At 40.2% G+C, this 12,190-nt stretch overlaps 1 protein-coding gene across 2 annotated transcripts in view; it reads left to right on the top strand.

The window, feature by feature from the left end:
* Nucleotides 1-12,190, top strand: part of LRMDA (leucine rich melanocyte differentiation associated) — a 975,008-nt gene that overhangs the window by 307,577 nt on the left and 655,241 nt on the right. The window lies entirely within an intron of this gene.

Raw genomic sequence — 12,190 nt, 5'->3', positions numbered from 1 at the left:
ATGGCTTCCATTCCTTTTATGTTGACCAGCACTCAAACTAACTGTCAGGGAGGCTGTCAAATTTTGTCTTCCTATGCACCCAGGAGAGTGAAATAAGATCTGGTGAACACGTAACATGACCTTATCCTTGCTACACTCACTCTGGGAGTATGTACAGTGAGTAAGGGGTGGAGGCTTGGAATAAGGCCTCACCACTTTTAGAGATGATGCCAGGAATGGTCAGGTGGCTCACAGGGTCACCGATGGTCAAAACAAGATATCGGTAGAGTGGGATCAGGCAGCAAAGGCAGGAAACCAGGGAACAGAGCTGTGAACACACAAATGAGTGATCCATGGTTACCACCAGAGTCCACAGAAACAAAACAGTAGAGTCAAGCAGAAAAGCAGGAACCCACACCAGCAAACTTGGCATAAAAGACCAAATACAAGACCACAGATGCTGGAGTCAGGGGCCACATTGCCCAAAGTTGGGCAGCTACTCAGGTATTGCTTGGAAGCAAGTAAAATACCTAGCTCTCCTCCCAGAGGGAGTGTTTGGCATAACCTCTATTATCTCTGTGGCTCCAGTTTCTGGCACAAAGTAGGAACCTTGTGACTATTTGTCCAGCCTTTCATCAAGGTGATGATTTTAAACCATGGACCATATCACAGCAGATGCAAACTGAAATTCCCCATTGTCTGCAAGAGTATGTCTTCCCCCTATATGGTGTCTCAAAATCTCCCTTCCCCTGCCAGAGCACTTGATATCTCTTACACCTCCTTGCCTTTGCACCTGGCATTCTTTCACCCGGAATGACTTCTTCCTTTTACACCTGGTAGAGTGTGTTCACCTCTGAAGACCTAGGGAGTCACACTTTCCTTCTTGGGCATCCTTTGTCCTTAACTTATATGGTGAAGCTATGTTAAAAATACTTCTTTGTTTGCTCCACTTGATTAAATTTTGCATTTTTTATTCCCCTCTTCCTTCCAATGTCTGGCTTACAATAACTTCCAATAAATTTTTGTTACGGAAGAAACATCATTTCTCCCAGGTGCTTCTTCCAGACAGGTAGAGAAGCAGCTACTAATAGTTCCAAGGAATGGAGATAATATGATTATTGATTAATTATTTGGTTATTGTGCTATTCACCATGAGAAATATAGGTGGGAGAAATAAATAAGGAAAAAGATCAAAATGGGTTGGAGTCTTCAGCTTGTGGAGAACAGCAGCAGTAACAGAAAACGTTTTTGTATCAATTTAATATTTATAAAGTGCTTTAACATTATCTTATTTGTTCTCATTGTAACACAGTGAAGGAGTAGGGCCATTAGCACTGCTCTCTTTTAAAGTTGAGGAAATTGAGGTTCAATTTGTAACTCATCCAAAGCGCGCACAGTTACATGTATAGGGAGTGGCTGTGTTGGAGTAAGAGCTGAGTCTTGTAATGGTAAATTTGGTGTTTTCCCCCTTCTTCTTGTAGACTATGCTCACACAGACAAGTGAGCAAAGATGAGAAAAGAGGAGGACAAAAGAGGGGGAAAGAGTATAGCTAAGGGAAAGTGACTTTATTTAACACATGTATTTAATATCCTCAAGTAACTGCAAGCTAGACTTTGCTGATCCCCCATTCTGCATATGGGATTGCAGAGAATTAGGTGAGGAAAAGAATTTGCTCCACATCTTTCAGCTAATAAACAGTAGAGATTGGATTCAAATCCAGCCTTCTCCTTCTCTCCCTCTAAAGCCCTCTCACTTTCTTACACTCTATTGCCTGGGTCGCCTTTTAGACCCTGGCTGATGGGGGAGAAAGTTCTATCTGTCTTGACTATCCCCTGCCTCTTCCACTGTGGGAATTTGATCAGATCTACAATTTGTTTGATACCTTCTTCCTGATGAAGCACATGAGACCCACATGATGCACCTTGGCAAGATTTGAAAGGAATCACTGATGACCTGCTGAGGAATTTCCATTTTGTTCCTAGAAATGATTAATCCTGAGGCTTTGTGATGGCTCTTTTCACAAATAGCTTTTTTAAATCCATAATTTCCCATTTCCTTTTTGAGTGATATTTTATATTTAAGTAATAAAAACAAGCAAAAGCATCCTACTGTGAGGATATGTTTACATTATGAATATAGGATCCTGACCAAGGTAGAAATTCCCCTGAAATGGATTAGGAAAATTGCCATTTAAAAAAAAATGTTCTATTCTGTCCCTTGCAGCTACTCTTGTTTCTATCAGTTCCTGCTGCTAATCTCTAATTCTTGTATCTTTTTCTCTTCTTTTTCTTTAGCGTATAGGTTAACATATTTCATCTCTTAAAGTCCTGTGAGGCCAGGAAGTTTAGCTTGAGGCCTCTGGGACCTTGTGATTCAGGATGGAGAGTGAGAACTTGTTTCCCCCTAGGCTGGGGAACAGTGTGCCTCTGAGCTCCTTTTCAGTCTTAGTCTTCACTGCCTGTGCATTTGCAAGTAGGGTCAAGGTAACACAAGGGCACTTTTAAGAAAGGAACTGGGGAGAAACTGCAAACAGATGTTCTCTGATAACTATGAGGAAAGACGGCCTGGCTGAGAGACCTGGAGCTCTCACTTGTTGAGAACCTTTAGCCAGCACCTGTGTGTGTGTGCATTTTAGTTTTTTTCTTTCGCTCCCCTCGCCCCCAAAGCCATGGTGTACCTGCTGTTGCTCTCAAGCCTCTTGCCAACAGTGGCATCTGCTCAGTGTAGCCATCAAGAATTTGAATGTCAATATCTTTGCCTTGAAATGAATGGAAAAGTATTTGTCACTCAGCGGCAATCATTCTTCAAATAAAAGGTTAGCCAGACAGGGCCCTTAATCAAAGAGTCGGTCTTTTCTGTCAGCAGTGCCTTTTAAATAGCAATGATGAAGGCTGGCTGTCAGGGTAGGACTTGATGAGCGAGATGATTGATCTGCATAAATCATTTTCTTTTAACATTGTCAGTGAAGAGTAAATTGGTGGGACATTTTGGGTATTAGCTATGTTGAAATTAATATGCGGTATCCTAGGTGTATCCTCATTCTCATAGTCCTCATAAAAAAGGTAGAAATTAAAAGGAGGCTTTTAGGCGTGCATTGTTCTAGCAAGAAAGTTGCACCATTCTTACTGCTGTGGTCATCATCTTGTGTGCTAAATTCGGAAGTTGAGTGTGTAGCACATTTTACAAGCTCCGAATGGAATCTAGTTAATTTGGGAATTAGCTAGAGTCAGTAGCATTTAACAACCAGTAAGTCTGTACAGACTCACTGCTCAGAGGGAGGAAAAAAATCTAAGAATGGTTTCTGGTTTTAAAAGATATTGTATTTACTACCCAGCATGCTGTCATAGAAGTAGCCTCAGCCTCACATCAGGTTCTTTTAATTCCACTTGCCATGACTCCGAGGTGAGTCTCCTTGGTCGTGATGCTTACCTTTTCCGAATCTAACTGTGTCCTTAAAAATAAGGTTCCATTACTTATTTTGGGGGTTTGCTTTTGGTATTAAAGACAGCTAGGTAGGTGAAAGTACCGAGCATATTACTTGGCACATAGTGAGGATGTACTCAGTGGATATTAATCTCTTCTCAAGCAAAATGCTCAAAACTTAGAACATTGGATAAGATGTCATTATCAAGGTCACAAGCACATGGCTAAAGTAAATTGCATTTTTGGTCACTCTTCTGCTTGCTGGGACTTGGTACAGCCATTTTTTATATCAAAATATGTTTCAGGTTGGGGGAAGAAGAAACACCTAATTGCAGGATACTTAGAATAGAGAATGAGGTGGGAGAAATGGGAGGGAAATGTGGCCAGGTATACCTAGGATACTTTTTCCTTAACAATGCTCTCTGTCTCACCTCATTACATGCCTGAGTTCATATTACTCAGTTTTGGAGTAAATAAGTAAAATTTATGCCATACAGTATTGGGATTAAAAATATGGCTGATGGAGCCAAATTGTTTGTTCGATCCCAGCGTCTTTCAATTGCCGCAAATGAAATAGTAAAATTGCCTCTTTAAGTCTCATTCTCCTCCCCTCTAAAATGGGCACAGTAACAGTGCCTATCTATGTGTTGTTACCATGATTGATTAGTATATGAAAAATAAAGCTTATAAAAGAGTACCTGTATATACCTGTTAACTGTGATGACTGAATGAATGACTCATTCAGAGTTGGTTGGTTCGTTGAGAGAAGTAGATATTACTGAAAATGAAAGTGGGTCAAATGATTAAAGGAAGAATCATTTAGATACAAGAATCTGTGATAATGGTATACTGGAGTACCATACTTGGCTCATCTTGGAGAAACTTCCCTTTCGGAGGAGTTTAGAACCAGAGTGATTCAAGAGACATTGATATAATTAAGTGCTTTTGGAGTGAATGGTAGGTGACCCTTCTCTGACCCACCATCTTTTCATTGTAGGAGCAAAATATGAGACAGTTTTATGCACAAAACTCAACACAGAAGAGGATTTTTTGGTTTAATTAAAAAATTCATTGATTAAATATATAACTTGCTGAGAAATATGGTAGTCTTGCTGTATTGAACACAAAGGTTAAAGGAGCACTGCTTTTCTTGGTTACACATGTGCTTCCTGTGAGGGTAAAATCCACCTAACATGTTGCTAGCAAGCATGTGGCATGAACATGTAGGGTCTGCACGAGAATACATTAGCAGGTATTGCTCGAAGAGTCCTTCTGTTCTTGGACTTTTGCGTATCTCTGGTCTTGGAGAGAAACACTTTTTCTTTCAGGTTGTATTTGTACTTTGTATCCTTCTCTTTTCCAGTCTTCTTGAATTTATTATTTTTTGAGCTTTTGGTCTCATTCTGCATAGTGAGAGAAGTTGCAACAAGACAATTCCAGAGAAATTTTCACCAGCACTAATTCTATGGGCATCCTCAAGGGATGGCAAGAAAAGTCAGGAGGCAAGAAAGGTCTCCCCATTCTCAGGTGGGTCAAGAATGGATATTTGAGATCAGAAGAGTCTTGACTTTTTAATAATGCTACATTAACTCTCAGCATGGTCACTACTGTTTTTTGGATGTCCTTGTAAAACAAGCTTTTATATCATCCAAGAACATGACACATACACTAAATTTCTAGAAAACATTCTCCTCTCCTCTCACGTGCAGTGCTCCTGGCTGCAAAACGGTTGCAGTTGTCTTGTTAGACTTTCTGATTCTGTCCTAATTAGTCAGAGCACAATCCACACCATCTAATTGGTTACTTGATAGAATCCAGCCATATTGGGTGTGGTATTCTGTTCAAGATTAATTTCCTGTACTGAAGATCTGAAACCAGGTGTTTAAGAGCCTTTCTAATGTTTCATTTATAGCAGTCTATCAAACCTAGATATTTAGCCTTCTTCTTTGGATGTGAAACATTTACTGAAAGCCAATGCTGCTATCTGTTTTAAATACCAATATCCATTATGTGTTTCTGTCCATAAGTACCTCTGACCCCTGCCCTCGTTTCATCAAATATTAAGAAAAACCTGCCACCACCTCTTAGGGAAACATGCCATACACATAGTTTTAGGTTGTGATTATCTGGGGCTTTGGGTAACTGACCAACCCTAGCTCTGACCCACTTGGGCCCTTGCGAGCAATATGCAGGATCCCTGAATATAGATACACTGAGCCCATGCTATACTCAAGGATCACCAGATGTTGGGCATGTTGGGGCACTATAAGGCACAGAGTGCACTCAAATTCAGTGAGTGTGAAAGGCTGGAAGAAGAGCTCTCTTAGCCTAACAGGTAGCCTCATTATTCCTGGATTGGTTTTTACTTTTTTTTTTTTTTCACTTGTGAGCTGTTAGGTTGAGAAAAATCTGAGCAGCTTTTCTTCATAACATCTCATTCTTGACAGTATGGAAATGTGGATTTTCATCAGTTCCAACAAGTAGGAGGAGTCTACTTCTTAGCCTCCAGGGATTCCTTATTGTCTAAATGCACTTGAGTTTAGTATTTGAAGTTCTAGAACAAGTGCCTGGTGCTTAAATGGTAGACATTCAATGCTTGTGTGCTTTATGAGTAAACAAATGAACCATGTCCTCTTCAATGTTATTATCCAGTATTACTCTTTCCTCTTCCCTAGTGTCCTACTTTTTACTGATTCTATCGTTCATTGGAAATATATTTACCTAGCACCTGTTATTTACCATTCACTCATATGGAATACATTTCTTCTAATTTTTTTTTCTGGCTCAAATGATATCAGTCATTCAGGGTCTGGCTGAAGACCCATACCTTCCTGACCTATGTTCTCTGTGATGATTTTCCATTCATCAGTGCTTTTGTTCTCTGAATTCTTAGCCATTAAGGTTTGAATAAACAGCCAATTTTTGAATATAGATGGTTATTCTCTAGATATTTTTACCTGTGAGCAACTTATTTTTCTAGTAGGTACAGGTACTTAGTGGCTCTCCCACAGCACACACTCTATGCTTGGGCACATATCACCTACATGGTGACTTAACATGGTCTACAAAGATGCATCCTAAATGAACTTGGCAGTTATTTTGTGTAAGGCAAGGCAGAAGAATTGCACAGCGATTGATTTTGCAAATGTTCTTATCGGTGATGTAATCCTTGTGGTCATTGGGGAATATCGCCATGAAGCCCCCATTAGATTTGTTCTGTGCTTTTCCCAAGGGCATTGTTAACCACTGGATTGTTTTTTGAGCCCTCCCTGATAGTACCTTTGGATCCAGACACTCCAGTGTCTTCCGTATTTTCTTATTATATTTCATGCTTGTTGTTTTAGGATTCTGCTTTCTGCTTTGTTAGAGTCTCTAGGGTTCCCTTCGCTGGGACACTTTAATCACGGATCTTCTGCTGTGGGAGAAGCAAGACTCCATCTCCTTGAGATGGAGTCCAGTGCTTGGAGTCTTGCTGCCTTCCCTCTCCATTGGGCAGCATCCAGGGGTGTTTTCCTGGATTGGAGACATCTACCTGGCAGTACATCTTGTGCTTTTGACTATCACCATTTGTGTCCTTCACCCAAAGTTTATCTTAGGAGGCATCTGAATCTTATTTGGCCAGAAATCTTTTTGGCAATTTGTGAACTTGGCAGGATTCCAGTCTTTCTCTTTACTTCAGGACAGCCCCACATTGTTGATTTGTATGTCAGACCTGTGATTTCCCTGGGTCTCCTTTTTCCTCTTCTGTGATCAGTGGGTGCCGGTGTACAAATTGACAACTTGGAAAAATTTCTTAAGGGCCCAACAACTTAAATATTTTTTACTTGCAAATAATACTGGGATAAAACATTGTCATTATTAAAGATACAAGTAAAGAGATGTGAAAGTAAACTCTGAACATCTCTGTATTAGTTCTATAGCATGTGAAAGAAAACAAAAACAAGTTGCTTAAAATAGGAGTTTTATTTTCTTTCCAATGAAAGAAGCCTCATGGCAGGCAGACCAAAGGTCCTGTATTAGCTTCATGAGGAACAAGTTGTCTCCTTCTTTTCTATACTCTCTATTTTTCTGTACCACCCTCATTTTCTGTGTTGCCTCATGGCTCAAAGAAGCTGTCGGCAATCTAGTATTATCACCCAAATTCTAAGTAGGAAGAAGAAATAGGGGGAGAAGAAAAAAGCACATGCTTGTTGTTTTGTACAACTTTCAAGTAGGGACACATTAGTTTACATCTTATTTCTCACCCCTAGCCAGTCATGTGCTGAAGTTGGCTCATCCTTGGTTGGAAGAACCAACTGTTACATTCTCAGGATTTTTGTGAACCAGTTGACTTCCACTTGGTAGCTTGAAATTGACCATATGGGAAAATTGACATCACAGAAAGTGGTATCAGAGTGAGATAGTTGTTAAACACTGACAGGACACAACTATCCCTGGCTGCAAGCCAGTCTGGGAGTGCAATCTTTTAGCACAATACATTACCAATGAGAGTAAAATCAGGAACTTAAAACTAAAGATGAAGGGAGGAGAGGCTAGGTGAGTAGGCAAGGAGCCCTGTGCCACATTTACCTTACTTATTTGGAATTCCTAGTCAACAGCATGGTCTACTTTCTCCATTTAGGTCATTTACTCTTTTCTCCTTTTCATGTTATGCAGTAGTAACATCATTTTAAGATCTGTTCCTGCACATGAGCTGCTGTTTATGCTTGGTCGTTTCTTAGATAGGTAGATAGGTAAATTTGCTGGGTCTAAGAGTATGCCCACCACTTATACCTTCACAGTGAGCACTCACCATATGAGGGTCTGCTTCTTCATACTATAGTGTAGAGGTAAAGAGCATGGACTTGGGATCAAGACACAGGGTGTCAACACTATCTGTGACCCTTCCAAGTTGTGTGACTTTGGCTAAGTTACTTACCCTCTCTAGGCCTCTATTTTTATCCCTGTCAAATGGGGAACTGTGATCTGCCTCTACAGAGGTTCTGTGGCAAAACATATACATCAGAGCCTGGAAAGTTGTAAACCAACAATAGAAGATAACCCGGGACTTCTGTACATAAATAATACTTGTACAGAAGTTCAAAATACTTGTACAGAAGAATCAAAATACGAAATTGAGTCTTGATTATTAAAGCCAGGGTCAATATGAGTTGTGGGTGAGCATCAGATAGGAAAGCAGAGGGTATTTAGTGCAGATTGGAAAATTATTCCACTGACCCCAGGGGCAGCTATAGGCTAATTGATGGTTAGCAAAACCTCAGAGTAAATCAAGTGTGTCTCCATTTCATAAGTGCATATTATATATATATAGATAGATATAGTTAAAATCATCTTTACAAACACTGTTTTACATTTCCTTAGCACATCAGATGCTTGAGTTGTAGAAGTTGACAAAAATCAACATAAATGTTCTTTTTCTTCCTCAACTATATTGAACATTGCACAGATGTGTAGTTAAGTATTTATTATGAACATGCAAATATTGATGTCCCCAAGGCCCATTCTTTGATTTTCAAACTGCTGTTGCTATATTTGGAATGGTTGATTAATACAGGTCTTTGCTCTGACACACAGCATGTCTGACTTCAGGGCCGCTGAGAGCAGCATAGAGAAGAAAGGGGAAGTGAAGACTTGATGTTCATAGGGTCGGACAATGTTTGAGGATTGGAGTTGCTTTGGGAAAATGGCAGCAGGCAGCCAAATCTATGGCATGGCTAAGGATGTACCTAGCATGGAGCTTTGTATGTTATATTTTCATAGTAAACCTTTGCTCATTTAAGGAGACCTACTGTGGGTGCTGTCCTGTGCATTGTAGGCTATTTGGCAGCATCTCTGGTTTCTACCCAGTAGGTGCTAGTAACCTGATCCTTCCCAAGTTATCACAAAAAATGTCACTAGATAGTTCTGATTATTTCCCGGGGCGGGGGGCAAAATAGCCAGGTGAGAACCACTGGACTAGTCTGTATAGAGCTAATACTTATTAAACAATAAGTATGTGCCAGATGTTTAGCTCATTTAATTTTGTAACAATTCTGAGTTGCAGGTGTTGCTGAAAGCACTTTTGCAGGAAGGAGAGGTGGCCTGAAGTTGGACAGATGGAGTCTGATTGCAAATGGGGTATCCTTTTTCTTGGACCCCTCTCCTTCCTAACGTAGTCTGATTTAAGCATCAAGTACCACAAAGGCTCATGCAGTTCTTGGTACTAAAGATTCAGACGTCACTTTCTTATGAAAACACTGCCACATGTGCTGTTTGCAAAGAACCTTGGACTGCTTACATTTGGGTCATTGATTTGATTTGGTTTATGTTTTGCAGAGAATATGAACTGGGCTATTCCCCAGTGGAGGATCATTAATAAACAAAGGGATGTGTAGACTTTTTAGCATGTCAAGGACTGAGAGTCTCCAGAGGAATCTCTAATGAGGCCCAAGGAGAACTTTCCTATCTAAGAGCTGTGATAACTTCTGTGGGGAAGGTAGCTTTTTGCTCCAATGGCTTTTGAGGATAGCAAGTAAACCAATTGGAGTTTTATTCTGAGAACACCACATCAGCTATTTGCCTAAATGATTTTCTCATAATTAATTTAGTAGATCTTAAACCTTGCTCCCAGCAGATGGGTCTTAGTTTTAAGCTATAGATTCTGATTCTGTGAAGCAGAATGTGGGGTAGAGCCTTCCACCTCCTACTACTTGGTCAGGCACTGGCCCATAAAGGAGAATTTTAGGGTATGGAACTAATTGTTAGAATTACACAGCAGTGAAAATTATAACTTCCTGTAGCCACATGTGAGCAGTGCACCAGATTGCTTTTTTAACAGAGTTGGGGGCAGCTGGGGGGGGGGGGACAGAAAATGAAGGAATAAAATTACTGTTAATTCTCCCCTCCCTTTTTATACCATCAAGAGAATATAAACCAATAAAAGAACTAAATGTTGGCAATCCATAAAATTCCATAAGTGGTAATAAAGAAAAACTGAAACTATATTGATATACAACCAAACAAGGTAATTATCATTATTTTTTAATAAAGCCATTTATCATCAATAAATACCAAGGGGAATAGGAAAAATTACAAGCACAACAATGCCATCTTCCATAATTATAGCTATTAACAATTTAAAGCATAATTATGTGAGGAAGAAAAACTTTTAGGGGAGCTTTGTGCTGTTTTCTGCACAGAGAAGTCAAATTCTCACATTTCCGAATTTTTAAAGCATTCCTGAATGATTGGATAGATGACTGTCCTAACTTTGAGGAGCTCATTTTCTAATGATCTTGAATTCAGCTACTTCCTTTCTCTTCATTTTCAGGGTGGCTAGCAGCCCTGGGATCAATAGTAATTACCTGTCCACTTCCGAAATGTCACCGGTCAAAGGACTTTGTTTAGCAGAAAGATTTGGGGGAATCAGGAGTTCTTTGATTCATCTGAATAAAACCCCAGTGAAGCAGTTACTATTGCCCCAATATCTGTGTATTCTGGGGGTACAGAAAGGAATGAGATGCTGTGTTTTGTTTTTGTTTTTGTTTTTTGGCTGCTAGGTACCTTACAATCACAAAGGGAGACAGATTTGACTTGTCAGTGCTGACGTACAGGGTAGCAGGGTGCTGGAGAGGCTGCCTCTGAGCCCACCAGCCATATCCAGCTGTGCCTCTTACCACGCGTGAGACCTCACACAAGTTAGCATCCTGTGCTTCAGGGCTGTTTAGAGATAATTTTTAGAACCTGCCTGTTGGTTGTTAAGTGGACTAAATGAATTGATATCTGAAAAGTGCTTAGAAAAATGTCTGGGACATGGTAAAGTAGCATGTAAGTTGGTGGCTGTTTAACCCCATGGGGTAACTACTGTGACTTGGTACCTTGGATTGGTGTAATAGCAGCAGTTTGGGGAGTTGGGTGGTTTGGGTCTGGTGCAATAGTAGTATAGTTCTGACTGGTCGCAAAAGGCTCTGTGGATAAGATAATGGCTGTGCTGTGAGAATAATAAGAGAGGGTATTGCACACAGTGGAAACCACAAGCAAAAGAATGGCAGGAATCCAGAAATGGGATGATATGCCTGCGTAATTATAAACTGCATTCCATCTTATTAGAGAATGATAAAATTGAACCAGTGACAGGGATGAACCGGCTGTGTCTGAGGTTTGGCAGGGTTTGGTCATAGAGTTTTGACTTTTTCTTGAGGCTGGGGGACCCATATTGAAGGATATTAAATGTGAAGACCATGGTTTCTCAGATTTGCAATCTCTATCCATCACAAGGGCAGAAAATAGTGCTGGGTTGCTTTAACCAACAAGACAGGAGCCAAAGGGAAGGGTCGGGGCAACTTTTGGAATTTTTATGATTAGTGCTTCTACTCAGCAGGGCAATATTTCAGCAGGGTTATGCATGTTTCTTGGAAATAAACACCTGGACTGATTGATTCTCAGTTTAATTGTGGTAGTCATTAGTGCTGTTTGGCAAAAATCCCAGTTCTCCTCTACTTCCAGGCATATGTATAAACAAATGGTAGGATTGTGTTTTCTGGTCCCCTTGTGTGAATGGGGTCATGTGACTGGTTCTGGCCCAGGAGTTGTAAGAAAAAGTGATGTTCCTTTGGAGCCAAATCATTTAATTTCTGGTGTAAGATCCTTCAGAGCTTGCTCATTTTTACCGTCATAGTGATCAACATCATTCCTGATAGTTTCTGTTCGATCAGCCAGTTCCACCACAAGGATGACAAGGAGCAGAACTCCTAGCTGACTTTTGCTTAACATGGAACATGAGTGAGAAGTAAACCTTTATGGTTTTAA

The sequence above is a fragment of the Talpa occidentalis genome, unplaced genomic scaffold (genome assembly GCF_014898055.3).
Source record: "Talpa occidentalis isolate TD23 unplaced genomic scaffold, MPIMG_talOcc4v2.1 talOcc4.8, whole genome shotgun sequence".
Classification (NCBI taxonomy): domain Eukaryota; kingdom Metazoa; phylum Chordata; class Mammalia; order Eulipotyphla; family Talpidae; genus Talpa; species Talpa occidentalis.
The sequence above is the reverse complement of the archived record's forward strand: the minus strand, read 5'-3'. Positions and strand labels throughout refer to the sequence as shown.